This window comes from Zea mays, chromosome 6 (genome assembly GCF_902167145.1).
Source record: "Zea mays cultivar B73 chromosome 6, Zm-B73-REFERENCE-NAM-5.0, whole genome shotgun sequence".
NCBI classification, from domain to species: domain Eukaryota; kingdom Viridiplantae; phylum Streptophyta; class Magnoliopsida; order Poales; family Poaceae; genus Zea; species Zea mays.
In genome coordinates, this window is record NC_050101.1 from 175,376,190 (window position 1) to 175,403,897 (window position 27,708).

General features: G+C 46.1%; 1 pseudogene; it reads left to right on the forward strand.

Moving 5' to 3' along the window:
* The first annotated feature begins 67 nt into the window (after positions 1–67).
* LOC103630721 (ninja-family protein 8-like) lies at positions 68–27,307 on the forward strand (annotated as a pseudogene).
* The last annotated feature ends 401 nt before the right edge of the window (positions 27,308–27,708 follow it).

Genomic DNA, 27,708 nt, shown 5'->3' on the forward strand with positions numbered 1-27,708 from the left:
AAGAAGCAGACAATAGTTTCACCTTTGAGTATAAAGGAAAGGATGAGTTGCCTACCAAGAACTAGAAATGGACGGTGATAATGGGATTGAGCTTACTTTGGGCCTATCTTTGGGTGGGTCGTCAGGGAAGGCCAGGTCTAGAGATGCACCTCTAGAACCAAAAGCAGAACCCCAAGTTGAAGAAAGCAGTAGCAAAGGTGGTTGACAAACTCCTGACGGTCCTTTTGGGAAGTTTTATCAAAAGAACGCTGAAAACCAAGAACAGAATAGTAAACAGAGACACAACCCTGTTGCACCACAATTTGGGAACTTCTGGGGACAACCAGGGAGTTTCTCTGGTCCAATGGTAGATGGGCCGGTTGAACCAATGAGCCATTAACCCCAGCTTTGCAGTTATCAAGATGGAAGGATGCCAAATAACAATGGAAATAATTCCGAGGAGCAGAAGCCAGTCTCGAGTAACCACAATTTGCTTTCTGAAGAGATGAACTTTCAGAAGAAGCATCAGACAGCTAGTGAGCAGCCTGATGCATTCAGTAAGAGCTCTGATGGAGGTGCAAAAAATGCACCTATCTCAATTAGTATGGATGATGGTTCAACCGGTGAAAATGAGGATGTTGTAAGTCAGAAGCAGAAGGCTCAAATTCTTGGTTGGTTGTATTGAAATGTATAAATAGATTGACTACCTTATCTCATCAGATTAAGCTTTTGAGTTGAATTGATTATTGCGTCAGCTCTAGCATGTTACCAAAGCCAGAGGAGAGGCTTTATTTGTGTCTCCGTCCATTTATTTCACGATTGCGTATTTCTCTCTGGCTGCACGTGGGTGTGAGTGTTGAAGTGTATAAGTGGATTCACTACTTTTTCTTATCAGTTTAAACTTTTGGGTTGAACTGATTTGTGCGACCACCTAACAGGTTGCACAGTGTGAAGACAGTGCTAAGGGCTCTGTCGTTAACAAGGGATCTGATAGGAAAAGATCTGCCGATGATACTGCAGTTGATTTTCAAGGAAAGAGGCAACCAAGTTTCTCAGGAATCGAGTCCATCCCTAGAAAGCTGACACCTGGGAATCCATTATAGATGCAGGCATCAAATGCAGTGGTTGTGCCATATCAAGTCCCAGCTCAAGTTTCTGGACCTCCTACCGTAACTAATGCACCAAATTTTCACCCGGTATGTACTGTGCAGTTGAGGCCACCCACAAACGGTGGACTAGCTGTCCAGACAATGGGTAATGCCTCTCAGGTTGCTTGTGGTTACCCAGCGGTCCAGCTACCAACACTTGAAACAATCTCTTCATGGGCATTTGGTGCTCCACCTCAGGTTGTGTCTTGTGTTACTGCAAAAGGCAAAGCTGAACAAACAGGAAGCAAGCAAACTGACGATGGCAAGGAGCCTCAGGGTTAGTGACTGTGTTTCCTTCCCAGAAAAATGAAGAAAAAAAACTACATTTTTGTGTGATACTTTTTATGGTGACAGTTAAATATTAACAAAAAAGATGTCTGCTTCTAAAAAAATATATTTGTTAACAAAATCTAGAGTTAAAACATTTGATTTTATGTAACATGTGTCTGGTTAGCAATGGATGTTAGAGAAGATTTAAACCATGGTTCCATCCTAACAGCCCGGGCTGTTCCTCCATTGGTTAGTTACATGATTGGTGTATACTGGTGGCATGTCATTAAGCCCTTTAAATTTTTTTCACAATATTTCTACTTGTGGGGCCTTTTTTATGCATTGCTTGCCAGTAATCTGGTTGCGCAAAATGATAAACTGTGGAAGGAAATTCCATTTTAAGCTATGAGCTAGCGATGTTTGCTGTCAAAAAATTCCCAAAATGAGTCTGCTTTAATAAAAACAGGCTAGTGTGATGGCGGTCATTTCGGCGGACCGTTCGGCGGTCATTTCGGCGGACCGTTCGGCTCCCCGCCCTCCCGCCTTCCCTGCATGCCCTTCCGCCTCCCCCGCCCATCGCTCCGGTAACGGCGCCCGCCCCACCCTCCCCGCACCACCTAGCCCCTCGCCGGCGCTCACCCCGACTCCGGCGACCACTTCCCCCTCCCCCTCCCGTGTGGCGACTTTGTCTCCCGCGGCTTGTCCGTTCTCCCCCGCTGGGCGTTCCAAGGCGCAGCGGTGGGCGTCTTCCTGCCTCACCAACCCGTCCTCATCGGCCTTGGGCGTTGGTGCCGTTGGAAGCTGATAGTCGCCTAGAGGGGGGGTGAATAGGGCGAAACTGAAATTTACAAATATAAACACAACTACAAGCCGGGTTAGCGTTAGAAATATAAACGAGTCCGCGAGAGAGGCGCAAAACAAATCGCAAGCGAATAATGAAGTGTGTAACACGCGGATTTGTTTTACCGAGGTTCGGTTCTTTCAAACCTACTCCCCGTTGAGGAGGCCACAAAGGCCGGGTCTCTTTCAACCCTTCCCTCTCTCAAACGATCCACGGATCGAGTGAGCTTTCTCTTCTCAATCACTTGGAACACAAAGTTCCCACAAGGACCACCACAAGATTGGTGTCTCTTGCCTCAATTACAAGTCAGTTTAGTTGCAAAAGAAGGATCAAGAAAGAAGAAAGCAATCCAAGCGCAAGAGCTCGAAAGAACACAAGCAAATCACTCTCTCTAGTCACTATGGCGTTGTGTGGGATTTGGAGAGGATTTGATCTCTTTGGTGTGTCTAGAATTGAATGCTAGAGCTCTTGTAGTAGTTGAGAAGTGGAAAAACTTGGATGCAATGAATGGTGGGGTGGTTGGGGTATTTATAGCCTCAACCACCAAAAGTGGCCGTTGGGAGGCTATCTGTTCGATGGCGCACCGGACAGTCCGGTGCACACCGGACAGTCCGGTGCCCCCTGCCACGTCATCACTGCCGTTGGATTCTGACCGTTGGAGCTTCTGACTTGTGGGCCCGCCTGGGTGTCCGGTGCACACCGGACAGGTACTGTTTGATGTCCGGTGTGCCAGCATGGGCGATTCTGACTCCTGCGCGCGCTGCGCGCGCATTTATTGCTCTGCAGGTAGCCGTTGGGGCGGAGTTAGCCGTTGCTCCGGAGTCGCATCGGACAGTCCGGTGCACACCGGACAGTCCGGTGAATTATAGCGGACGAGCCGTTGGAGTTTCCCGAAGCTAGCGAGTTCCTGAGGCCGACCTCCCTTGGCGCACCGGACACTGTCCGGTGTACACCGGACAGTCCGGTGAATTATAGCCGAGTCGCCTCTGGTAATTCCCGAAGGTGGCGAGTTTGAGTCTGAGTCTCCCTGGTGCACCGGACATGTCCGGTGGCACACCGGACAGTCCGGTGCGCCAGACCAGGGGTGCCTTCGGTTGCCCTTTTGCTCCTTTGTTGAATCCATAACTTGGTCTTTTTATTGGCTGAGTGTGAACCTTTTACACTTGTATAATCTATACACTTGGGCAAACTAGTTAGTCCAAAGATTTGTGTTGGGCAATTCAACCACCAAAATTATATAGGAACTAGGTGTAAGCCTAATTCCCTTTCAATCTCCCCCTTTTTGGTGATTGATGCCAACACAAACCAAAGCAAATATATAAGTGCATAATTGAACTAGTTTGCATAATGTAAGTGTAAAGGTTGCTTGGAATTGAGCCAATAAAACTACTTACAAGATATGCATGGAATGTTTCTTTCTTATATAACATTTTGGACCACGTTTGCACCACATGTTTTGTTTTTGCAAATTCTTTTGTAAATCCATTTCAAAAAATCTTTTGCAAATAGTCAAAGGTAAATGAATAAGAGTTTGCAAAGCATTTTCAAGATTTGAAATTTTCTCCCCCTGTTTCTGTTGGGGACTTGTTCTCAAATGCTTCGAATTAAGAACAAGGCAACACAGAAAATGTTAAGTGTTAAGGTCCTTCGTCCTTCATAACCATATATCCCTTCGGGATATATAGCATCTCGGACGAAGGTTACAAAGGACATACCTTCGTAAGCATAACAATGAAGAATAAAACATTCACATAAATCATGAAATAAACATGTAAATATTATCATAGAATTATCTCTACTTGTATTAATGAATATAAATGACTTTGAAGTACAAATGTACCTTCGGTCTTGCGGAAGGCAAAAAGTACGAATGTGATGCGAAGGCAAAAAAGCAGGTTCGCGTGAACAGTACAGAGGTACTGTTCATCTATTTATAGACACAGGTCGCAGCCTGTGACAAATTACAATTATGCCCCTTGCGGAAGTTTACAACATTAACTCGGACATACATGTATAAAAAGGTCATTCTGCCTCTATGTCGGTTTAAAACGCCGAAGCTTCATGAAAAGGGACCTTCGGCCATCTCTTAGAAACGACTTTGGCCGAAGCTGCTTCTTCGTGTGAGACCTTCGGCGTACCGAAGCACGACCCCAACAGTAGCCCCTTTCGCGGTGCTAGATCGTTCTTCGTAACGAGCTTGGCCCGTGAAAAAAAACCTCTTCAGCTTCGGGAAGCCGAAGGTCCAAAAAACACCTTCCCTGAGCTCGTTGCGGAGAAACGATCCGACTTCCGAGCGCGTGCCAAGCCCACTTTGTAGAGTTACTGTTTGGTCTTTGCGGTCCACTGCACAGCGGGTATGAGTTACTGCGCGCCTGATGTAACAGTTCCACCGCTTCGCCTTCCTACCTGCAGCACTATATAAACAAACAGGTGGGTGTGAAGTTACCACAGCATTCATTGCTATTTGCACTGTTTCGCTGCCAAAATTTTTCACCATAGCCGAAGCTTAAGTCTCAGAATCGAACGAAGGTGCCTCTCAACGTCCGCTTCGTCAGAAAAAAGAGCTTCGGAGAAAAGAAAAAAGGAAAAAAGTTTTTGACTTCCCAAACTTAAAATCAAATGGCGAGAATACGATCTACTGCCAAAGTTGTACGCGAGGGAGACGAAGCCGAAGGTTCAGACACTGTGCCCATCTCCGAAGCAATGCAGCGTTCCGGTCTACTGACTACAGAAGAAATGCCTGCTGCCGAAGCAGGCCCAACAACTGCCGAAGGAAAAGAAAACATTGAAGGGACTGACTCCGAAGATGACTATCACCTTGCTACGCCCAGCAAGCCCAGTCACCTGGATTTTGGGAAATCAACTGTTTCAAAAGCTGACCTTTCGAAGATGGTGAAAGCAGGTTATTTCAATGAGGACCAGAAGAAGCTACTCCGCTTCGGGGAAGAAGAAACCACCCCGAAGCCAAGGAAGGATGAGATTGTTATTTTCAAGAGTTTTTTAAAAGCTGGGCTTAGATTCCCTCTCCACGGTATTGTTGCAGAGATACTAAGGAGGTTTGGTATCTACTTTCATCAATTGACTCCTAACGCCATCGTTAGGCTCAATGTTTATATCTGGGCCCTCCGAAGCCAAGCTGTGGAACCATTTGCTGACAGCTTCTGCCGAGCTCACGAATTACATTACCAAACAAAGGCCAGAAAAGATGGGCTACATGATAATTTCGGTTGCTATAATTTTGCCTACCGGAAGACAACAAAGTGTCCTGTCATCAGCTACCGAAGCAAATGGCCAGCAGGTTGGAAATCTGAGTGGTTTTATGTAAAAGTCGATGAAGACAAAGAAAAATTGGTACAAAGCCCTCTGGAGTTAATCTTCGGAGAGACAAGGCCACAATGCCACATTGGCGACCTAAAAGGTCCCACCTGGGCTGCTCTGGGTGAATTTGAAATTATCTCAGAACATATTGGCACCAGGGATCTAGTTCAAGAGTTCTTGGCATTCAAAGTTTTCCCTACTCTAAAAGAGTGGGAGATGCCGAAGCTAGAGGGAGAGAAGAAGAAGGGGGAGCTTGTCCGGCTTCCCTATTACTTCAAGTTCAAGAAGTTCTTCAAAAAACCCTGCAAAGAATGGTTAGACACTGTTGAGGTGATGTGCAACGAAATCCTGGGGAATTACTCCAAAAAAGAGGATCAACTAATGACAGCAGCCTTCGGTGCCCGACCGAAACGAAGGCTGAACCGAGTGCTTGACGCCCTAGGCTTCGAATACCCAGACTACGAACAATTGAACAAGGGCGCCGAGGGCCTCAAAAGAAAAAGAGTAGCCGAAGCTCTGATCAGGGATGAAGAAATACCAGCAAAGGAGAAGAAAGTTTTCAAGAAAAGAAAAATATCTGCTCCGAAGCGCAAATCACCCGAAGAAGAGGAGACCCCCACACCGCCTTCTACCAGCGACGTGGAGGAAATTTTAAAGGTAATGACTGAACCCATGCCTACGAAGCTAAGTCCACTAGGGCTCCAACTGACGAAGCTTTTTGAAAAGGTGGACGAGCCGGATCAACCGAAGATAAACAAACCCAAACGGCAAAGAATTATTGCGGTAACTGAGGTTATCGACAAAACTCCACCTAGGTTGTCAATTCAGAAAACGGCAGCTGCTGAAGGTAGAGCTTCGGAAGTCGCGGCTACCGAAGCTGCCACACCCGAAGATGTAAATTTAGAAACTACTCTTGAAAATATTGACAAAATTTTGACAGAAAACATTGAAGAAGCTGCCACCGTTACTGAAGAAATCCTGGCCACAGTGCCAGGGAAAGGGAAAGAAAAAGTCGAAGAAACTCCGGACGACGAAGCCTATTCTTTCCAGAATCTAATTGGGCAGAAACTGACGAAGGACGAAATAGAAGAACTGAAAGACTATGCCAAATCTTGCGGCTACAAGCCAGGAGCCCTTCTATTTGGGGGTGTAGATGATGAAAAACTAGGCTGTATTCGAGACCAGACTGGAGCTAAGGTAATCAGTACTCTATCGAAGAGTATCGGTTTTCCGAAGTTAGAGACAGACATCAGCCGCTACCGACGACAACATATCGTCGGCAGCTTGTTTTATTCTAACTTCAAGGTAAACAACCTTTTTCTCTGGTTTTTATTGCCGTTAACAATGAAAATATTACTTAACATAAGTTGTTTCTGTTCAGAGCATGCTACTGAGCAAAGCTCTGAAGATGCAACAAGACTTGGAGGACAAAAAGCACGAAGCTATAATTGAAAACTTGGAAAGCAAAATAAAAGAGCAATCTGCCATCATTGAAAAGAAAGACTTCGAGCTCCAATCGACCGAAGGCTTGCTGGCTGAAACTGAGGCTAAAATATTAGAGTTAAATTCGAAGCTTATCAATCAATCAAAACAATTTGATCAGGAGAAGCTAGAACTGAATTCGAAGCTTAAAGCCGAAGTCCAGACCAGCTCAGAATTGAAGAAAGCATTAACAAGCCTTCAAGACAAATGCTTGAACTTTGGCAATAATTGTATTGGACGATTAAAGAAGATATTTTACTCTGTTGGAGCCAGCAGTGGGAAATTTAACCCTTCGGCGGAAAATTTACCCCAGGCCTTCGATCATATTGAAGCTGAAATCGAAGAGCTTGACGAAGTTATAGCCGGGCACGGCGACTTCTGTGCCTGGGTAGCTTCTCGGGGTACCGCTGCTGCATTTCTGAAGGCCGGCTGCGAACATGGAAAGGTTGTCAACAGGCCCAACTTTACCTTATCTTCATCAATCCTGGATGATATGCCCGACCTCGCCCGAAGTATCTCCAATAGATTTATAAAAATGGTATGGACAAAGGGCGGGCGAGAGAAAGCTGGAGACGAAGCCCGAAGTCATCTTGAACCAGTAAGAAATGACATTTCGTGCTTACCTTTTCCTTTGGGCTTGATTCTTATGATTTCTTGACTCATGTAGGATGACGAAGGTGAAGATGATGCCTAGGATATGTCGCCGAAGTTGTTGTCGAAGCTGAAGCTTAATGAAGACTAGCAGAAGTGTGCTTTAGAAAAACTCAGGATAATTTTGTAACAACTCTTGTAAATAGAATTAAACTGTTCTTCAAGGAACTTTGTACATACCTTGTAATATATTCTTACCCTTCGATTGAGGTGCTTTGATGTGGACGAAATCAGTTTTTTGAGCCGAAGGCGAAAAAACACCTTCCCTTCTTTTCGTACACAACGAAGCATAAAAGGCCGCTTCCTCTTTTTGCCGAAGCCTTTCCTTACATAACAAAACATAAAAGACTGCTACTCTTATCTGCCGAAGCTTTTATTTACATAACAAAACATAAAAGACAGCTACTCTTATCCACAACGATTCATAAAAAACCACTTCTTCGAAACCTTTCTTTTACATAACGAATCATAACAAACCATTTATCCGAAACTTTTCTCTGTGCCGAAGCAACCATTTAGGAACACAAATGCTATGAATGAATGCTTATGCATGCAAATGCCATGATGTAATGTGCAAATGAATGTCCGAAGCGTATGTCCGAAGCCACACTCATCCATCATTTTCTTAGGAGCAAACACACGTCAGCTCTGCATTCCCTTAGGAACGACTTTGGAGCATCTTTGCCTTTTACTTAGGCAGTATCAGCGTTGACTTTTCGCTGTAAGCTCTGCATCCCCCTAGGGACGTCTTTGGAGCTTCTTCGTCTTTTACTTAGACGGTATAAGCTCTGCATTCCCTTAGGAACGACTTTGGAGCTTCTTCGCCTTTTACTTTCGGCGGAATCAGCGTTGACTTTTCGCTGTAAGCTCTGCATCCCCTTAGGGACGTCTTTGGAGCTTCTTCTCTTTTTTAGTTTCGGCACTCGATGGTGCGCTCTCAGCTTTTACATTTACATTCTTTGGGGGATTTTGCTCTTATAAAACTAAAAAGGAAATTACATATGATGGCCCCATTAAAAACCTTTCTCCCCCTTTAGAAAGGAAAAGGGTGCCATGAAAAAGAAAAGAAAAGTCAAAATTACATCGAGTTATACATAAAACCGCCGAAGCTCATCCGCATTCCAAGATCTTGGAATTTCATTGCCATCCATGTCCTTCAGTCTGTACGAACCAGGCCTTGACGAAGATGCTACTAAGAAAGGCCCTTCCCATTTCAGTTGCAATTTGCCCACTGTATCCGGATTGGCCACTCTCCGAAGCACCAAGTGTCCTGGCTCAATATTTTTTAGCCGGACCTTTCTATCTCGCCATTTAACTGTTTCAGCCTGGTACTTATTGATATTCTCCACGGCCTGAAGCCTGATCCCTTCTAAGGCATCTTTTTCCACGAGACAAGTATCTTCGGGACCTGATTCTGCCGAAGCTACCACTCTTATTGATCCAGCTTTGGCTTCTTCCGGGGTTATTGCTTCGTCACCAAATAACAACTTAAATGGGGTAAAGCCTGTAGATCTTGATGTTGTTGTGTTATGGCTCCATACCACTTTGGTAAGCTGATCTGGCCACTTTCCCCTTGGTTGATTAAAGATTAGCTTCATTATTCCTGTCATTATGATGCCGTTGGCCCTTTCAACAAGCCCATTCGACTCCGGGTGCCTGACTGACGCAAAGTGGATCTTCGTGCCAATTTGATCACAAAAATTTCTGAATTCTTCGGAGTCAAATTGTGTTCCATTATCTACAGTTATAGCCTTCGGCACTCCGAAGCGACAGACAATATTCTGCCAGAAAAATTTTTGGACAGTGGCCGAAGTTATTGTAGCTAATGGCTTCGCCTCAATCCACTTCGAAAAATATTCCACAGCAACTACAACATATTTCAGATTGCCTTGAGCCGGTGGTAATGGGCCCAGCAAATCGAGGCCCCACCTTTGCAATGGCCAGATGGGTTGTATTAGCTGTGTCAAAGACGAAGGTTGTTTTTGATCTCTTGCACATTTCTGACAACCTTCGCACTTTTGAACTAACTCAGCTGCATCCGAAGCTGCCTTCGGCCAATAAAATCCTTGACGGAACACTTTTCCAAGTAACGGCCTGGATCCGATGTGGGATCCACAAAGGCCTGCATGTATCTCCTTCATCAACTCTATACCTTCGGCTCTGGACAAGCACTTGAGCAGCGGGGCACAAACTCCATGCTTGTATAACTCCCCTTCTATAATGATATACGGACGAGCTCTTGCCTCTATTCTTTTATTATAAGCTTCGTCATCTGATAGGAATTTGCCCTGAAGGTAAGAAATTATTTCAGTTCTCCAATCTTCACTGTACACAGGAGAAATAGTAAGAACTGCTCTTTCAAGTAACTCCACTGAAGGTGCCTTTATTGTTTCGAAGAATACATCCGAAGGTAGCGGCAGCCCCTGTGCTGCAGACCTGGCTAACAAATCAGCATGTTCATTTTGCCCTCGAGGGATATTCTTAACAGAGAATCCTTCGAAGGAAGCTTCGATCCTTCGGACTGTGTCTAGGTATTTTTCAAGCTTCGGGTCTTTAGCCTTGCAACTTTTGTCAATATGACCCGAAACAATCTGAGAATCAGTTTTAAGGATCGCCCTCCTGATCCCCATCGCCTTTAGTTTCCGAAGACCCAGGAGCAAGGCTTCGTACTCAGCAATATTATTTGTGCAGCTGAAGTCCAGTCTTGCTGCATAGCAAGTTTTAACCTTGGACGGTGAAACCAAAACAGCAGCTGCTCCTGCTCCGAAGGTTCCCCAGGAGCCATCACAAAACACTGTCCATGCTTCGGCATCTTTATTCGCTTCTTCGCCCTGAGCCCCTGGCGTCCAGTCGGCAATAAAATCTGCCAATGCTTGAGACTGGATCGAGGATCTGTGCACATAATCAATGTAAAATTCATTAAGCTCCGCAGCCCATTTTCCAATTCGGCCAGTAGCTTCTTTATTTCTCATGATATCTTTCAACGGCTGCGAAGAAGGAACAATAATATTATATGCCTGAAAATAATGCCGAAGCTTCCTGGATGCCATTAGAACGGCATACAACACCTTCTCCAGTTCTGTATAATTTTTCTTTGAGACACTAAGGACCTCAGATACAAAATATACTGGGACCTGCTTCTTGATTTGTCCATCAAACTTCTCCTGCACAAGTGCCGCACTTACTGCTGAGTGCGAAGCTGCCACATACAACAACAGAGGAGCCCCTGGCATTGGTGGAGTTAATGTTGTTAGATCTATCAGGTATTGCTTGAGTTCTTCGAAAGCTTTTTGTTGAGCTGGGCCCCATTGAAAGACTTCAGCTGATTTTAGCACCTCGAAGAAGGGTAGATTTCTTTCCGCTGATCTGGATATAAATCTGTTAAGAGATGCCAGTCTTCCTGTCAATCTTTGGGCCCCCTTTCTTGTGGTTGGTGGCTCCATTCGAAGTATAGCTTCGATTTTATTTGGGTTAGCTTCAATTCCCTTTGTTGAAACCAAGCATCCAAGGAACTTACCCTTCTTTACTCCGAAGACACATTTTTCTGGATTCAGCTTCAGACCAGCTTGTCTGAAGCTGGCGAAGGTCTCCTGCAGATCAGCAATATGGTCTTCTTGCTTCGTGCTTTTTACAATAATGTCATCAACATAGGTCAACACATTTCTGCCTATCTGAGATTGGAGAACCCTCGCAGTCATCCTGCTGAAACTCCCTCCAGCATTCTTAAGCCCCTCAGGCATCCGAAGATAGCAATATGTACCACTTGGGGTTATGAAACTAGTCTTCGGCTCATCCTCCTTTTTCATCCAGATTTGATGATAGCCTGAGTAACAATCCAGGAGACTCATGAGTTCCGAAGAAGCTGCTGCATCAACTAAAGAGTCTATCCTTGGCAGCGGGAACTCATCCTTCGGACAAGCCTTGTTGAGATCTGTGAAATCAATACACATTCTCCATTTTCCATTGGCCTTCTTCACCATAACAGTGTTAGCTAGCCATTCTGGATACTTCACTTCTCTGATAACTCCTGCACTTAGGAGTCTTTTTACTTCGTTGCGAGCCCCTTCGGCCTTGTCATCAGACATTTTCCGAAGCCTCTGCTTGCGGGGTCTGAAGGATGGGTCAACATTGAGCGAATGTTCAATAACATCCCGATTCACTCCACAAAGATCATTGGCTGACCATGCAAAAACATCTTTATTGTTGAATAAAAACCTTATCAAGGTTTTCTCTTGATCTTCAGATAATTGCGAGCCCAATAGCACCTTCTGCTCTGCTATATCCTCACACAGCAGCATGGGCTTCGGCTGATCAGCCGAAGCTGCTTTTTCCCTCCTGAACTTGTACTATTCACAAGCTTCAACTCCATCTATATTATGGATTGCCTTGGAATCAGTCCAGCTTCCTTCGGCCCTTCTGGCAGCTTCCTGACTCCCATGAATAGCAATAGGCCCTTGGTCCGAAGGTATCTTCATGCAGAGATAAGCTGGGTGAAGAATTGCTTCAAAAGCATTTAAGGTACCACGACCAATGATGGCGTTGTAGGGGTATTCCATGTCAACAATATCAAACACAATTTGCTCAGTCCTTGTGTTATTAACAAATCCGAAGGTTACCGGCATGGTAATCTTCCCGAGTGCCACAATCTGCCGCCCTCCGAAGCCACAAAGAGGGTGCGTAGCATCATGAATCTTGTCTTCAGGCTCTTGCATCTGTCTGAAGGCTTTGGCAAATATAATGTCAGCTGCACTGCCTGTGTCAACTAGGACATTGTGAACCAGAAACCCTTTGATCACACAAGAAATGACCATAGCATCATTGTGAGGATAGTCCTTGAGCTGAAGATCTTCCTGAGAGAAGGTAATTGGAATGTGAGACCATTTTGACTTAATGAAGGGTCCCTGCACTCCAACATGCTGCACCCTTCTCTGAGCCTCCTTCTTCTGCTTTTTGTTAGCTGGCTCTGAGCAAGAACCGCCTGTTATCGGGAGCACCAGCTTCGAAGCCGAAGCAGCTCCAGCTTGAGTGTTGAACGAAGCCATCAGCTCAGAAAGGTGGAAGTGAGTTGACCGGAGGTGGGCGCCAATGTTGGGGACTTGTTCTCAAATGCTTCGAATTAAGAACAAGGCAACACAGAAAATGTTAAGTGTTAAGGTCCTTCGTCCTTCATAACCATATATCCCTTCGGGATATATAGCATCTCGGACGAAGGTTACAAAGGACATACCTTCGTAAGCATAACAATGAAGAATAAAACATTCACATAAATCATGAAATAAACATGTAAATATTATCATAGAATTATCTCTACTTGTATTAATGAATATAAATGACTTTGAAGTACAAATGTACCTTCGGTCTTGCGGAAGGCAAAAAGTACGAATGTGATGCGAAGGCAAAAAAGCAGGTTCGCGTGAACAGTACAGAGGTACTGTTCATCTATTTATAGACACAGGTCGCAGCCTGTGACAAATTACAATTATGCCCCTTGCGGAAGTTTACAACATTAACTCGGACATACATGTATAAAAAGGTCATTCTGCCTCTATGTCGGTTTAAAACGCCGAAGCTTCATGAAAAGGGACCTTCGGCCATCTCTTAGAAACGACTTTGGCCGAAGCTGCTTCTTCGTGTGAGACCTTCGGCGTACCGAAGCACGACCCCAACAGTTTCAAATGCTTTTCCTTTGACTTAACAAAACTCCCCCTAAATGAGATACTCCTCTTAGTGTTCAAGAGGGTTTTGATATACCATTTTTGAAATACTGCTTTCTCCCCCTTTTGAACACAATAGGATACCAATTGAAAAATACTTTTGGAAAGAACTAAGTTTTTGAAGTTGGTGGTGGTGCGGTCCTTTTGCTTTGGGCTCTTACTTTCTCCCCCTTTGGCATTAATCGCCAAAAACGGAATCATTAGAGCCCATGAGTACTATCTTCCCCTTTGGTCATAAGTAAATGAGTTAGGATTATACCAAAGACGAAGTCCGGTCCTTTTGCTTTGGGCTTTTACTCTCTCCCCCAAAGACAAGGTCCTTTTCTTGGAGCGATGGCGAAGGATGAGTAGTAGAGTAGAGTGGAAGCCTTGTCTTCGCCGGAGACTCCAATTCCCTTTCAATACACCTATGACTTGGTTTGAAATAGACTTGAAAAACACATTAGTCATAGCATATGAAAGAGATACGATCAAAGGTATATAAATGAGCTATGTGTGCAATCTAGCAAAAGAAATTGCGCGAATCAAGAATATTGAGCTCATGCCTAAGTTTGGTAAAAGTTTGTTCATCAAGAGGCTTGGTAAAGATATCGGCTAATTGATCTTTAGTGTTAATATAAGAAATCTCGATATCTCCCTTTTGTTGGTGATCCCTAAGAAAATGATACCGAATGGCTATGTGCTTAGTGCGGCTATGCTCGACGGGATTGTTGGCCATTTTAATTGCACTCTCATTATCACATAGCAAAGGGACTTTGGTTAATTTGTAACCATAGTCCCGCAGGGTTTGCCTCATCCAAAGCAATTGCGCGCAACAATGGCCTGCGGCAATGTACTCGGCTTCGGCGGTAGAAAGAGCGACCGAATTTTGCTTCTTTGAAGCCCAAGACACCAAGGATCTTCCCAAGAACTGGCAAGTCCCCGATGTGCTCTTCCTATTAATTTTACACCCCGCCCAATCGGCATCCGAATAACCAATCAAATCAAATGTGGATCCCCGAGGGTACCAAAGCCCAAACTTAGGTGTATAAGCCAAATATCTCAAGATTCGTTTTACGGTCGTAAGGTGGGATTCCTTAGGGTCGGATTGGAATCTTGCACACATGCATACGGAAAGCATAATGTCCGGTCGAGATGCACATAAATAAAGCAATGAACCAATCATCGACCGGTATACCTTTTGATCCACGGACTTACCTCCCGTGTCGAGGTCGAGATGCCCATTGGTTCCCATGGGTGTCTTGATGGGCTTGGCATCCTTCATCCCAAACTTGCTTAGAATATCTTGAGTATACTTCGTTTGGCTAAGGAAGGTGCCGTCTTGGAGTTGCTTCACTTGAAATCCTAAGAAATACTTCAACTCCCCCATCATAGACATCTCGAATTTCTTTATCATGATCCTACTAAATTCTTCACATGTAGATTCGTTAGTAGACCCAAATATAATATCATCAACATAAATTTGGCATACGAACAAATCATTGTCAAGAGTTTTAGTGAACAAAGTAGGATCGGCTTTGCCGACTTTGAAGCCATTAGCAATAAGGAAATCTCTTAGGCATTCATACCATGCTCTTGGGGCTTGCTTGAGCCCATAAAGCGCCTTAGAGAGCCTATAGACATGGTTAGGGTACTCACTGTCTTCAAAGCCGGGAGGTTGCTCAACATAGACCTCTTCCTTGATTGGTCCGTTGAGGAAGGCACTCTTCGACTTGGGAGTATCCTTTGGCCACAAGTCGTGCTTTGTTCCTTGTCACCACACCATGCTCATCTTGCTTGTTGCGGAAAACCCATTTGGTTCCTACAACATTTTGATTAGGACGTGGAACCAAATGCCACACCTCATTTCTAGTGAAGTTGTTGAGCTCCTCTTGCATCGCCACCACCCAATCCGAATCTTGGAGAGCTTCCTCTACCCTGTGTGGCTCAATAGAGGAAACAAAAGAGTAATGTTCACAAAAAATGAGCAACACGAGATCGAGTGGTTACCCCCTTATGAATGTCGCCGAGGATGGTGTCGACGGGGTGATCTCGTTGGATTGCTTGGTGGACTCTTGGGTGTGGCGGTCTTGGTTCTTCCTCATCCTCCTTTTCTTGATCATTTGCATCTCCCCCTTGATCATTGCCATTATCTTGAGGTGGCTCATCGTCTTGATTTTGCCCTTCATCAACTTGAGCCTTATCCTCATTTTGAGTTGGTGGAGATGCTTGCGTGGAGGAGGATGGTTGATCTTGTGCATATGGGGGCTCTTCGGATTCCTTAGGACACACATCCCCAATGGACATGTTCCTTAGCGCTATGCATGGAGCCTGTTCATCACCTATCTCATCAAGATCAACTTGCTCTACTTGAGAGCCGTTAGTTTCATCAAACACAACGTCACATGAGACTTCAACTAGTCCAGTGGACTTGTTAAAGACCCTATATGCCCTTGTGTTTGAGTCATAACCAAGTAAAAAACCTTCTACAGTTTTAGGAGCAAATTTAGATTTTCTACCTCTTTTAACAAGAATAAAGCATTTGCTACCAAAAACTCTAAAGTATGAAATGTTGGGCTTTTTACCGGTTAGGAGTTCATATGATGTCTTCTTGAGGATTCAGTGAAGATATAACCGGTTGATGGCGTAACAGGCGGTGTTGACCGCTTCGGCCCAAAACCGGTCCGGTGTCTTGTACTCATCAAGCATGGCTCTTGCCATGTCCAATAGAGTTCGATTCTTCCTTTCCACTACACCATTTTGTTGTGGCGTGTAGGGAGAGGAGAACTCATGCTTGATGCCCTCCTCCTCAAGAAAGCCTTCAATTTGTGAGTTCTTGAACTCCGTCCCGTTGTCGCTTCTTATTTTCTTGATCCTTAAGCCGAACTCATTTTGAGCCCGTCTCAAGAATCCCTTTAAGGTCTCTTGGGTTTGAGATTTTTCCTGTAAAAAGAATACCCAAGTGAAGCGAGAATAATCATCCACTATTACAAGACAATACTTACTCCCGCCGATGCTTATGTAAGCAATCGGGCCGAATAGATCCATGTGGAGTAGCTCAAGCGGCCTGTCGGTCGTCATGATGTTCTTGTGTGGATGATGAACTCCAACTTGCTTCCCTGCCTGGCATGCGCTACAAATCCTGTCTTTCTCAAAATGAACATTCGTTAATCCTAAAATATGCTCTCCCTTTAGAAGCTTATGAAGATTCTTCATCCCAACATGGGCTAGTCGGCGGTGCCAGAGCCAACCCATGTTAGTCTTAGCAATTAAGCATGTGTCGAGTTCAGCTCTATCAAAATCTACTAAGTATAGCTGACCCTCTAACACACCCTTAAATGCTATTGAATCATCACTTCTTCTAAAGACAGTGACACCTACATCAGTAAAAAGACAGTTGTAGCCCATTTGACACAATTGGGAAACAGAAAGCAAGTTGTAATCTAATGAATCAACAAGAAAAACATTGGAAATAGTATGGTCAGGTGATATAGCAATTTTACCCAATCCTTTGACCAAACCTTGATTTCCATCCCCGAATGTGATAGCTCGTTGGGGATCTTGGTTTTTCTCATATGAGGAGAACATCCTTTTCTCCCCGGTCATGTGGTTTGTGCACCCGCTGTCGAGTATCCAACTTGAGCCCCCGGATGCATAAACCTACAAAACAAATTTAGTTCTTGACTTTAGGTACCCAAACTGTTTTGGGTCCTTTGGCATTAGATACAAGAACTTTGGGTACCCAAACACAAGTCTTGGAGCCCTTGTGTTTGCCCCCAACAAACTTGGCAACGACCTTGCCGGATTTGTTAGTAAGCACATAAGAAGCATCAAAAGTTTTAAAAGAAATGGCATGATCATTTGATGCATTAGGAATTTTCTTCTTGGGCAACTTGGCACGGGTTGGTTGCCTAGAACTAGATGTCTCACTCTTATACATAAAAGCATGGTTAGAACCAGAGTGAGACTTCCTAGAGTGAATTTTCCTAATTTTGTCCTCGGGATAACCGGCAGGGTATAAAATGTAACCCTCATTATCCTGAGGCATGGGAGCCTTGCCCTTAACAAAGTTAGATAAGTTCTTTGGAGGGGCATTAAGTTTGACATTGTCTCCCCTTTGGAAGCCAATGCCATCCTTGATGCCAGGGCGTCTCCCATTATAAAGCATGTTACGAGCAAATTTAAATTTCTCATTTTCTAAGTTGTGCTCGGCAATTTTAGCATCTAGTTTTGCTATATGATCATTTTGTTGTTTAATTAAAGCCATATGATCATGAATAGCATCAATATCAACATTTCTACATCTAGTACAAATAGTGACATGCTCAATGGTAGATGTAGATGGTTTGCAAGAATTAAGTTCAACAATCTTAGCACGAAGTATATCATTCTTATCTCTAAGATCGGCAATTTTAACTTTGCAAACATCAAAATCTTTAGCCTTAGCAATCAAATTTTCATTCTCTAATCTAAGGCTAGCAAGAGAAATGTTTAATTCTTCAATCCTAGCAAGCAAATCATCATTATTATCTCTAGGATTGGGAATTGAAATATTACAAACATGAGAATCAACCTTAGCATTTAAACTAGCATTTTCATTTCTAAGGTTGTCAATCATCTCACGGCAAGTGCTTAGCTCACTAGATAATTTTTCACATTTTTCTACTTCTAGAGCATAAGCCTTTTTAACCTTAACATGTTTTTTGTTTTCTTTAATTAGACAATCCTCTTGGGAATCCAAAAGGTCATCCTTTTCATGAATAGCACTAACCAATTCATTTAATTTTTCCTTTTGAGCTATGTTAAGGTTGGCAAAAAGGGAACGCAAATTATCTTCCTCATCACTAGCATTATCATCACTAGAAGATTCATATTTAGTGGAGGAGTTGGATTTAACCTTCTTCCGTTTGCCGTCCTTTGCCATGAGGCACTTGTGGCCGACGTTGGGGAAAAGGAGTCCCTTGGTGACGGCGATGTTGGCGGCGTCCTCGTCGTCGGAGGAGCCGCTTGAGCTTTCGTCGGAGTCCCACTCGCGACAAACATGGGCATCGCCGCCCTTCTTCTTGTAGTACCTCTTTTTCTCCTTTCTTCTCCCCTTCTTGTCGTCGCCTCGGTCACTGTCACTAGATATAGGACATTTAGCAATAAAATGACCGGGCTTACCACACTTGTAGCAAACCTTCTTGGAGCGGGACTTGTAATCCTTTCCCCTCCTTTGCTTGAGGATTTGGCGGAAGCTCTTGATGACGAGCGCCATTTCCTCATTGTCGAGCTTGGAGGCGTCTATGGGTTGTCGACTTGGTGTAGACTCCTCCTTCTTCTCCTCCGTTGCCTTGAATGCAACGGGTTGAGCTTCGGATGTGGTGGCATCATCAAGCTCGTTGATCTTCCTCGAGCCTTCGATCATGCACTCAAAACTTACAAAATTCCCGATAACTTCCTCGGGGGTCATTTTAGTATATCTAGGATTACCACGAATTAATTGAACTTGAGTAGGGTTAAGGAAAATAAGTGATCTTAGAATAACCTTAACCACCTCGTGGTCATCCCACTTTACGCTCCCGAGGTTGCGCGCTTGGTTCACCAAGGTCTTGAGCCGATTGTACATGTGTTGTGGCTCCTCCCCTTTGCGAAGCCGGAACCGACCGAGCTCCCCCTCAATCGTTTCCCGCTTGGTGATCTTGGTGAGCTCATCTCCTTCATGCGCGGTCTTGAGTAAATCCCAAATCTCTTTTGCGTTCTTCAACCCTTGAACTTTGTTATACTCCTCTCTACTTAAAGAGGCTAGGAGTATTGTTGTTGCTTGAGAGTTGAAGTGCTCGATTTGGGCCACCTCATCCTCATCATAGTTCTCATCCCCTACGGATGGTACCTGCGCGCCAAACTCAACAACATCCCATATGCTTTTGTGGAGCGAGGTTAGATGAAATCGCATTAAATCGCTCCACCTAGCGTAATCTTCACCATCAAAAGTTGGTGGTTTGCCTAATGGGACGGAAAGTAAAGGTGTATGTTTGGAAATGCGAGGGTAGCGTAGGGGGATCTTACTATACTTCTTGCGCTCTTGGCGCTTAGAAGTGACGGAGGGCGCATCGGAGTCGGAGGTCGATGTTGATGAAGTGTCGGTCTCGTAGTAGACCACCTTCCTCATCCTTTTGTGCTTGTCCCCTTTCCGATGCGGTTTGTGAGAAGAAGATTTTTCCTTCTTCTCTTTGTGGTGAGAAGAGGAAGACTTTTTCTCCTTCCGTTTGGAGGAGTCCTTCTTCTTCTCCTTCCTCTTGGTGCGGGATTCTTCCGATGAAGTGCTCCCGTGGCTTGTAGTGGGCTTTTCGCCGGTCTCCATCTCCTTCTTGGCGTGATCACCCGACATCACTTCGAGCGGTTAGGCTCTAATGAAGCACCGGCCTCTGATACCAATTGATAGTCGCCTAGAGGGGGGGTGAATAGGGCGAAACTGAAATTTACAAATATAAACACAACTACAAGCCGGGTTAGCGTTAGAAATATAAACGAGTCCGCGAGAGAGGGCGCAAAACAAATCGCAAGCGAATAATGAAGTGTGTAACACGCGGATTTGTTTTACCGAGGTTCGGTTCTTTCAAACCTACTCCCCGTTGAGGAGGCCACAAAGGCCGGGTCTCTTTCAACCCTTCCCTCTCTCAAACGATCCACGGATCGAGTGAGCTTTCTCTTCTCAATCACTTGGAACACAAAGTTCCCACAAGGACCACCACAAGATTGGTGTCTCTTGCCTCAATTACAAGTGAGTTTAGTTGCAAAAGAAGGATCAAGAAAGAAGAAAGCAATCCAAGCGCAAGAGCTCGAAAGAACACAAGCAAATCACTCTCTAGTCACTATGGCGTTGTGTGGGATTTGGAGAGGATTTGATCTCTTTGGTGTGTCTAGAATTGAATGCTAGAGCTCTTGTAGTAGTTGAGAAGTGGAAAAACTTGGATGCAATGAATGGTGGGGTGGTTGGGGTATTTATAGCCTCAACCACCAAAAGTGGCCGTTGGGAGGCTGTCTGTTCGATGGCGCACCGGACAGTCCGGTGCACACCGGACAGTCCGGTGCCCCCTGCCACGTCATCACTGCCGTTGGATTCTGACCGTTGGAGCTTCTGACTTGTGGGCCCGCCTGGGTGTCCGGTGCACACCGGACAGGTACTGTTTGATGTCCGGTGTGCCAGCATGGGCGATTCTGACTCCTGCGCGCGCTGCGCGCGCATTTATTGCTCTGCAGGTAGCCGTTGGGGCGGAGTTAGCCGTTGCTCCGGAGTCGCACCGGACAGTCCGGTGCACACCGGACAGTCCGGTGAATTATAGCGGACGAGCCGTTGGAGTTTCCCGAAGCTGGCGAGTTCCTGAGGCCGACCTCCCTTGGCGCACCGGACACTGTCCGGTGTACACCGGACAGTCCGGTGAATTATAGCCGAGTCGCCTCTGGTAATTCCCGAAGGTGGCGAGTTTGAGTCTGAGTCTCCCTGGTGCACCGGACATGTCCGGTGGCACACCGGACAGTCCGGTGCGCCAGACCAGGGGTGCCTTCGGTTGCCCTTTTGCTCCTTTGTTGAATCCATAACTTGGTCTTTTTATTGGCTGAGTGTGAACCTTTTACACCTGTATAATCTATACACTTGGGCAAACTAGTTAGTCCAAAGATTTGTGTTGGGCAATTCAACCACCAAAATTATATAGGAACTAGGTGTAAGCCTAATTCCCTTTCAGAAGCGGTGCCTCGCAGAGGACTTTCAAGGACGTGCTGCTGCTCCCTCCGCCCCTGCCGTCTGCCCGGCAGTCCCTCCCTCAACCTCCGCACAGACCGAAGTTTGCGGTGGTGCAACGTCCTGGAACGGTGCGCAGGCCTGTTCCTGACCAGGAGGGCTGGGTTAGGGTCGAACCTCGTCGACGTCAACTCCCCCCTTCGCCACCTCCCCGTCGATCGATCCCTGAGGATCTCCGGGGTAGGTGTTTTAACTGTCTGGCCTCCTCTCATCGGGCGGCGGATTGCCGACGTTCGGTGCGCTGCTTCAAGTGTTGGGGGTTCGGACATCGTGCAGTCCAGTGCAAGGTTAGTGCGGCGCAAGTGATCAAAGCTTCAGTTTCGGTGTGGGATCGTCTTGGCCCTAGGCTGGTTCACAAGCCTTTGGACTCTCCTAGACGCGTCATGGAGTGGCGCAGGGTCTCTTCGCCGATCCCGGCCATCCAGAGGTCCGGTGTGGCTGACCCTACCTTGGGTGGCACGAAGAAACGCCGCCATCGTACGCGGGGTCGAAGGCCTAAGACCGCCCCCGTTGCACCTTTGGAGGAATCCAGTGAAGTTGCACCTCCACCCGGTTTCTCTTCCCTAGAGCCGGTCAGGGTGCATGCCCCTCAACCGGTTGTTCCTGATATGGTGGAAGCCACACATCTCTGCATTTTGGACCGTGCGGATGCGCTTGCTAGAGAAGAACTGCGGTTGCGACGGTGTGCTCTGTTCGTTGTTGTCACTGGTTCAAGACCGAGGGTGGCTGCTGAGACTCTTGCTGATGAGGTGGCTGCTGGTTTCGGGCTGGATGCGTCGTCCTTCTCCGTTCATCGTTCGTGCCCAGAAGATTTTGTCTTAATCCTGAATTCCGAAGAGCTGGCCAATCAGGTGTACAACAATGGTGCTGTTTTCAATTCTCTTTCTGGGTCTTTCAAGTTCCTGAGATGGTCTAGACTTGCCCATGCCGAGGTGGTGGCCTTTCCATCTCCTGTTCTTGTGGAGTTCAAAGGGATTCCAATTCATGCTTGGGATTTGGCTACTGCTCAGAATTTGTTGAGGGATCACTGCACTGATGTGGAGCTCCATCCTGACACGGTGAATCGACACGACTTCTCTTCCTTCAAGGTTTTTGGATGGTGCCGACGTCCACACCTCATTCCAAATTTGGTGGAGCTCCTTGTTCCGGAACCATTGATGATGACGCCTGGCTCTACCTCTCTTGAGAGAAGATTGCTCGCTTACCAAGTGACTGCCCTTGTGTCTCTGATCTCTCCGCCGGTGCATAGCGCTGTTGCACCTCCGTCGCCGGCGTTTGATGATGATCAGGACAACGGGCCTCGTCGGCGTAGGCTCAACAGTTCAGTTCAGATGGGGCATGCTGAGTCCGGGGAAGCACTTGCAGCGCGCAGGCCAGTCCGTGAAAGGCTGGGTGTTGCCCCGGTCTCTGTTCGACATGTGGAGGCTGGATTGTCCGTGAAAGACTCGGCGCCTTCCGTTGCCTTGGTTACTGGGGACACGCATACTGATGATGTGGAGCCGGTGATTGGCTGCATGGATGCTGGGTTGAGTCTGCCCCTGGAGAATGTTCATGGGCCTGGCACTGAGACTTTGGAGATTCCAGGTGCTTGCGATGGCCCGGGTGGTGAAGTCTTCTTGTCCATGACTGATGTTGATGTGGACTCTTCTGTTCCGGCGGTGGAAACTTTGAGTGCATTTTCATCCCCCTCGAGTGGCCCTGCCATCGCTACCCGTGTGGGGACTGTGTTGAAGCCGTCCATGAAGGCTGTTGGGGCAGGGCTCAGGAGGTGGCCGTGTTCCCCAATCAAGTATTTCAGAAGGAAGTGCAGAGGGGCTGCTGCTTCACAATCCCCTCTCTCGTCTGCTCAGTCTGCGACCACTGCTGAATTCATCGCTAGAGTGTCCAGGCCGGCCGCTCGGGTCCTGTGTGGGCCGCAGAAGCAGAAGCGGCAGCGTCGCCCCAGGGCACCTTGTGAGGGGGCTCTACCTCGGTGGAGCAGGCGCTTGGCTGAAAAGGTAATGGCCCCAGCACAAGTTTCGAAAGGAAAATGGAGGATTGCTAATGAGCTCGGCCTTCTTGGTGGGGATCCATCTGAATCGCTGTCCCTGGAGGTTCTCGATAACTATGCCAAGGTTTTCGGTGAGCGGCTGACTGATCTGCAAGTTAAAGCTCTTGCAGCTCTCTTCAACTGGACTGTCCCAGAAGACTTGCAGGGTGCAGTGGTGCAGGCCTGATCGCCTCTGTGTGTATTGATGGTCGTTTTTTCAATGTTTTTTCCAAATGGATCCGTCAAAAATTATGTGCTGGAACGTGCGGGGTCTTAATGGCTCGGCCCGTCAGGATGTTGTTCGTTGTTTGGTGGACTCAGTCAAGGCTGATGTTGTTTGCCTCCAGGAAACAAAAATGTCGGTTTTCTCTCGTTTGTTTGTGTTCCGGTTGCTTGGGTCTGAGTTTCAGAATTTTGTTTTCGCACCTTCAGTTGGGGCTAGTGGAGGGATTCTAGTGGCTTGGAAGAATAATATCAGCTCATGTGGCTCTAGGATTGATGACCATTGTGTCTCGGTGAATTTTAGCCTTGAGACTGGGTCATCTTGGTGGTTGTCATGTGTCTATGCCCCTCAAGGGAATCATGAGAAAATTCAGTTCTTACAAGATCTCAGATTGATTAGGACCCACTGTTCTGGGCCCTGGCTGGTTGTTGGCGATTTTAACATGATTCTGTGTGATGAAGACAAGAGTAATTCCAATGTTGATCGTGCTATGATGGGCAGATTTCGAAGGTGGAAGGACGATCTTGCCCTCCTAGAGCTTCCTCTGATTGGCCGCAGGTTTACTTGGTCGAATGGGCATGCCTGCCCTACTTTAGTCAGATTGGACAGGATGTTTTGTACTGCTGATTGGGAAGATTTATTTCCAGATTGCCTTCTCCAGAGTGCTGCTACTCAAGATTCGGATCACTGCCCTCTCTTGTTGGGCCTGTGTGATATTAATAAAAGGAAAGGGCGCTTCCATTTTCAGACCTTCTGGGTGAAATTGGAGGATTTCCAGGATGTTGTGGCTAACGCATGGAGTTCGATTCCCGCAGGCCAGTGCCCTCTTGTTCGTCTTTCCAAGAAATTACAGGCTATGGCAAAGGCTTTGCAGCGTTGGAGTGATAATAAAGTGGGGGATTTAAAACTACAGCTTGAAATGGCTCGGGAGCTCCTTCATAGGCTGGAGATGGCTCATGACAGCAGAACTCTATCTCCAAGTGAGGAGTGGTTGAGGCGTACCCTTAAGAAGCACATCTTGGTGCTCTCCTCCTTGTCGAGATCTATAGCCCGTCTTCGGTCCAGAATTAATTGGTTGAAAGAAGGGGACGCTCATACTTCCCTGTTCCATGCTCAGGCTAGAATAAGAAAGAAGAAGAATTTTATTGGCTCATTATCTACAAGTGAAGGGCTTATTTTGACATCGCATGAGGATAAGGCTGATGAGTTGTTCCATTTCTATGATGCCTTGCTCGGGACTACTTTGAGGAGAGAAAATTCTCTTAATCTTGATGCCCTGGAGATGCCTTCTTTCAATCTCAATGAGCTAGATGTGCCTTTCTCAGAGGAAGAAGTTTGGGGTACTGTAAAATCTATGTCGTCGGATAAAGCTCCGGGCCCGGATGGTTTCACCGGCCGTTTCTACAAGGTTTGTTGGGTAACAATCAAAGCTGATGTTATGGTAGCGATCTCTTGTGTTTGGGCTCAGAAATTTAGGAACATGGGGCTGCTCAATTCAGCGTTTATCACTCTTCTGCCTAAGGTTGAGGGTGCAACCCAAGTGAAAGATTTTCGTCCGATCAGCCTTGTCCATAGTTTCGCAAAGTTAGTAACAAAGATGATGGCCAACAGATTGGCTCGGCATTTGAATGATATGGTTTCTCCGAATCAAACAGCGTTCATTAAGAAAAGATTTATCTTAGACAATTTCATGCTTGTGTAGCACACTGCAAGGTTTCTTCATCGTCAAAGGCAAGCCCGCATTCTTTTCAAGCTCGACATTTCTAAGGCTTTTGATTCGGTATCTTGGGCTTTCTTGCTAGAAGTCTTGCAGAAGTTGGGTTTTGGGCAGATTTGGCGTGACATCATTTGTGGGCTGTTAGCCTCTTCTTCGACGAGAATTTTATTAAATGGTGTTCCCGGGGACTACATTGCTCACCAGCGGGGTCTTCGGCAGGGGGACCCTTTATCTGCAATGTTGTTCATCTTAGTCATGGACACTCTCAACTTGCTGATCCAGAGGGCCTCTGATGAAGGGCTGCTTCACTCTCTTTCCACGAACAGTTTGCAGCACCGATTCTCTTTATACGCGGATGATGCAGTGGTTTTCCTCAAGCCGGTGCCTTCAGACATAAATCTGATTCTGGAAATCCTTCGGATTTTTGGGGATGCGTCCGGTCTAAAGACCAACGTTCAGAAGAGTAATGTTTTTCCTATCCGATGTTCTGAGGCGGATCTTGCTTGTGTTCAGGAGCTTCTTCCATGTTCCATTTCGGAATTTCCCTGTCAGTACCTTGGCCTCCCGCTTTCTCTTGGAAAGCTTAAGAGAAGTCAAATTCAAGCAATTGTCGATAAAACTGCAGCACAGTTACCTGGGTGGAAAGCTGATCTGATGACAAAGGCTGGTAGAGCCATTTATGTTCAATTTGTGATGACATCAAGAATGATTTATGCTGCTCTGGCGTTGGACATCCCTTCTTGGGCTTTTAAAGCAATTGATAAGCTTAGACGAGGCTTTCTGTGGAGAGGGAGGAAGGAGGTGAATGGTGGCCATTGTCTGCTGACTTGGCCCAAAGTCACTAGACCCAAGGACCTGGGGGGTCTGGGTATTAGTGATCTTCGGATCATGAGCTGGGCACTGCGGGCTAGGTGGCCTTGGCTGCAAAAATCTGATAGGACTAAGCCATGGTCGGACTTCCAGATTCAAACTTGCGACATTGTGCAAAGCTTGTTGGCTGCGGCTGTTATCACTCATTTGGGAGATGGGTCTGATACTCTGTTTTGGAAAGATCATTGGCTGAATGGCAAATGTATTAAGGAGGTGGCACCTGCTGTCTTCGGTATGGTGCCCAAGCGTATTGCTTCTAGACGCCTGGTCAAGGATGCCTTGCCTGATCTCAATTGGTTGGCTGATCTGAGAGGGGCTATTTCTGTTACAGCCCTTGCTAATCTCATGGACCTTTGTGACTTACTCGAGGGGATGGTTCTGCAGCCGGATGTTCCTGATGTGCATACCTGGAGGTTCAGTGAATCGGGTGAATACTCGGCTAGTTCAGCTTACAGGGCTTTGCTTCTTGGCTCTGTTAGCTTTGAGCCTGCTGAACGCATTTGGAAATCCTGGGCTCCAGGAAAGTGTAAATTCTTCCTCTAGCTTGTGGAGCACGATAGATGTTGGACGGCTGACAGACTTGCTAAGCGTGGCCTGGATCACCCAGAGTCCTGCCCTTTATGCGACCAGATGGAAGAAACTATCAACCATTTGCTGGTTCAGTGCAGTTTTGCAAAACAGTTTTGGTTCAGCCTTCTGCGGTCGGGTGGCTTCCAGGAGCTCTGCCCTTCCCATGATGACGTCTGTTTTGAAACCTGGTGGAGGAATAGTGCTGCCAGGGTGGGCATGCCTTTATCCAAGGGATTCAATTCTCTTGTCATTTTGGGTGCATGGACTTTGTGGAAGCATAGAAATAGGTGTGTTTTTGATAACTGTAACCCTAGCGCTGCGGTGGTGTTGGCAGCTGCAAGGGAGGAGTTGATGGGTTGGCGTATGGCTGGAGCCAAAGCGCTCTCTTTCTTTCATTTAGAAGAGGTGTCTTAGGTGTCTTAGTTGTCTGGGGAGTGTTTTTTGGTTTTGGTTTGCCAAATGTAACACCTTTGTACTGGGGTTTTTTCTCCCCATTTTATTCTTCTTCTTAATACAAAAATACGCAGCTCTCCTGCGTATTCAAGAAAAAAAAATGTTTGCTGTCAAAATTATATATGCATGTTTTTCATTTTTCGTTTGGTAAATTGCAGAGGCAAGTACTTCCTCGTCTGCTCATGCTGAAGATGAGAAGAAGGCTGATCGAGGACTCTCTCTAATGGGTCCTCCCATAAGGCCAGGCATTGCACCAAATGTCAAATTTGCAGAAAATTAATTTAGCGGTTCACAGAGAATGCTTGACTAATAAATCCTTACGCCTCTTGTGTCTATATCAGCCATTTTCACTGTAATGCTCCGTGTTCATCTCATATTGATTCTTAATTATCACGCAGGTTTAGGGTTCTTGTATTTTGAGCTTTGTTTGAGCACAAAAATTGTGTATCTTTAGTGCAATGCGTGCGACACATGGACTGCCAATGCTATGGTTGGATTTTGATCTATAGACGATGTGCTCATTGGGCATGCAGTTAGTATTAGGGAGGAACAAAAGAGCAAGTATTTGAAGAAGGGAAAAAAAAGAGAGAAACAGAGACGGTCTTGCTCGTGAAGGGTTATCCTTCTAGTTCTTACCACCGGCGTAAGGCTGTGTTTGTTACGCAAAGCAAAAGCTAGTGT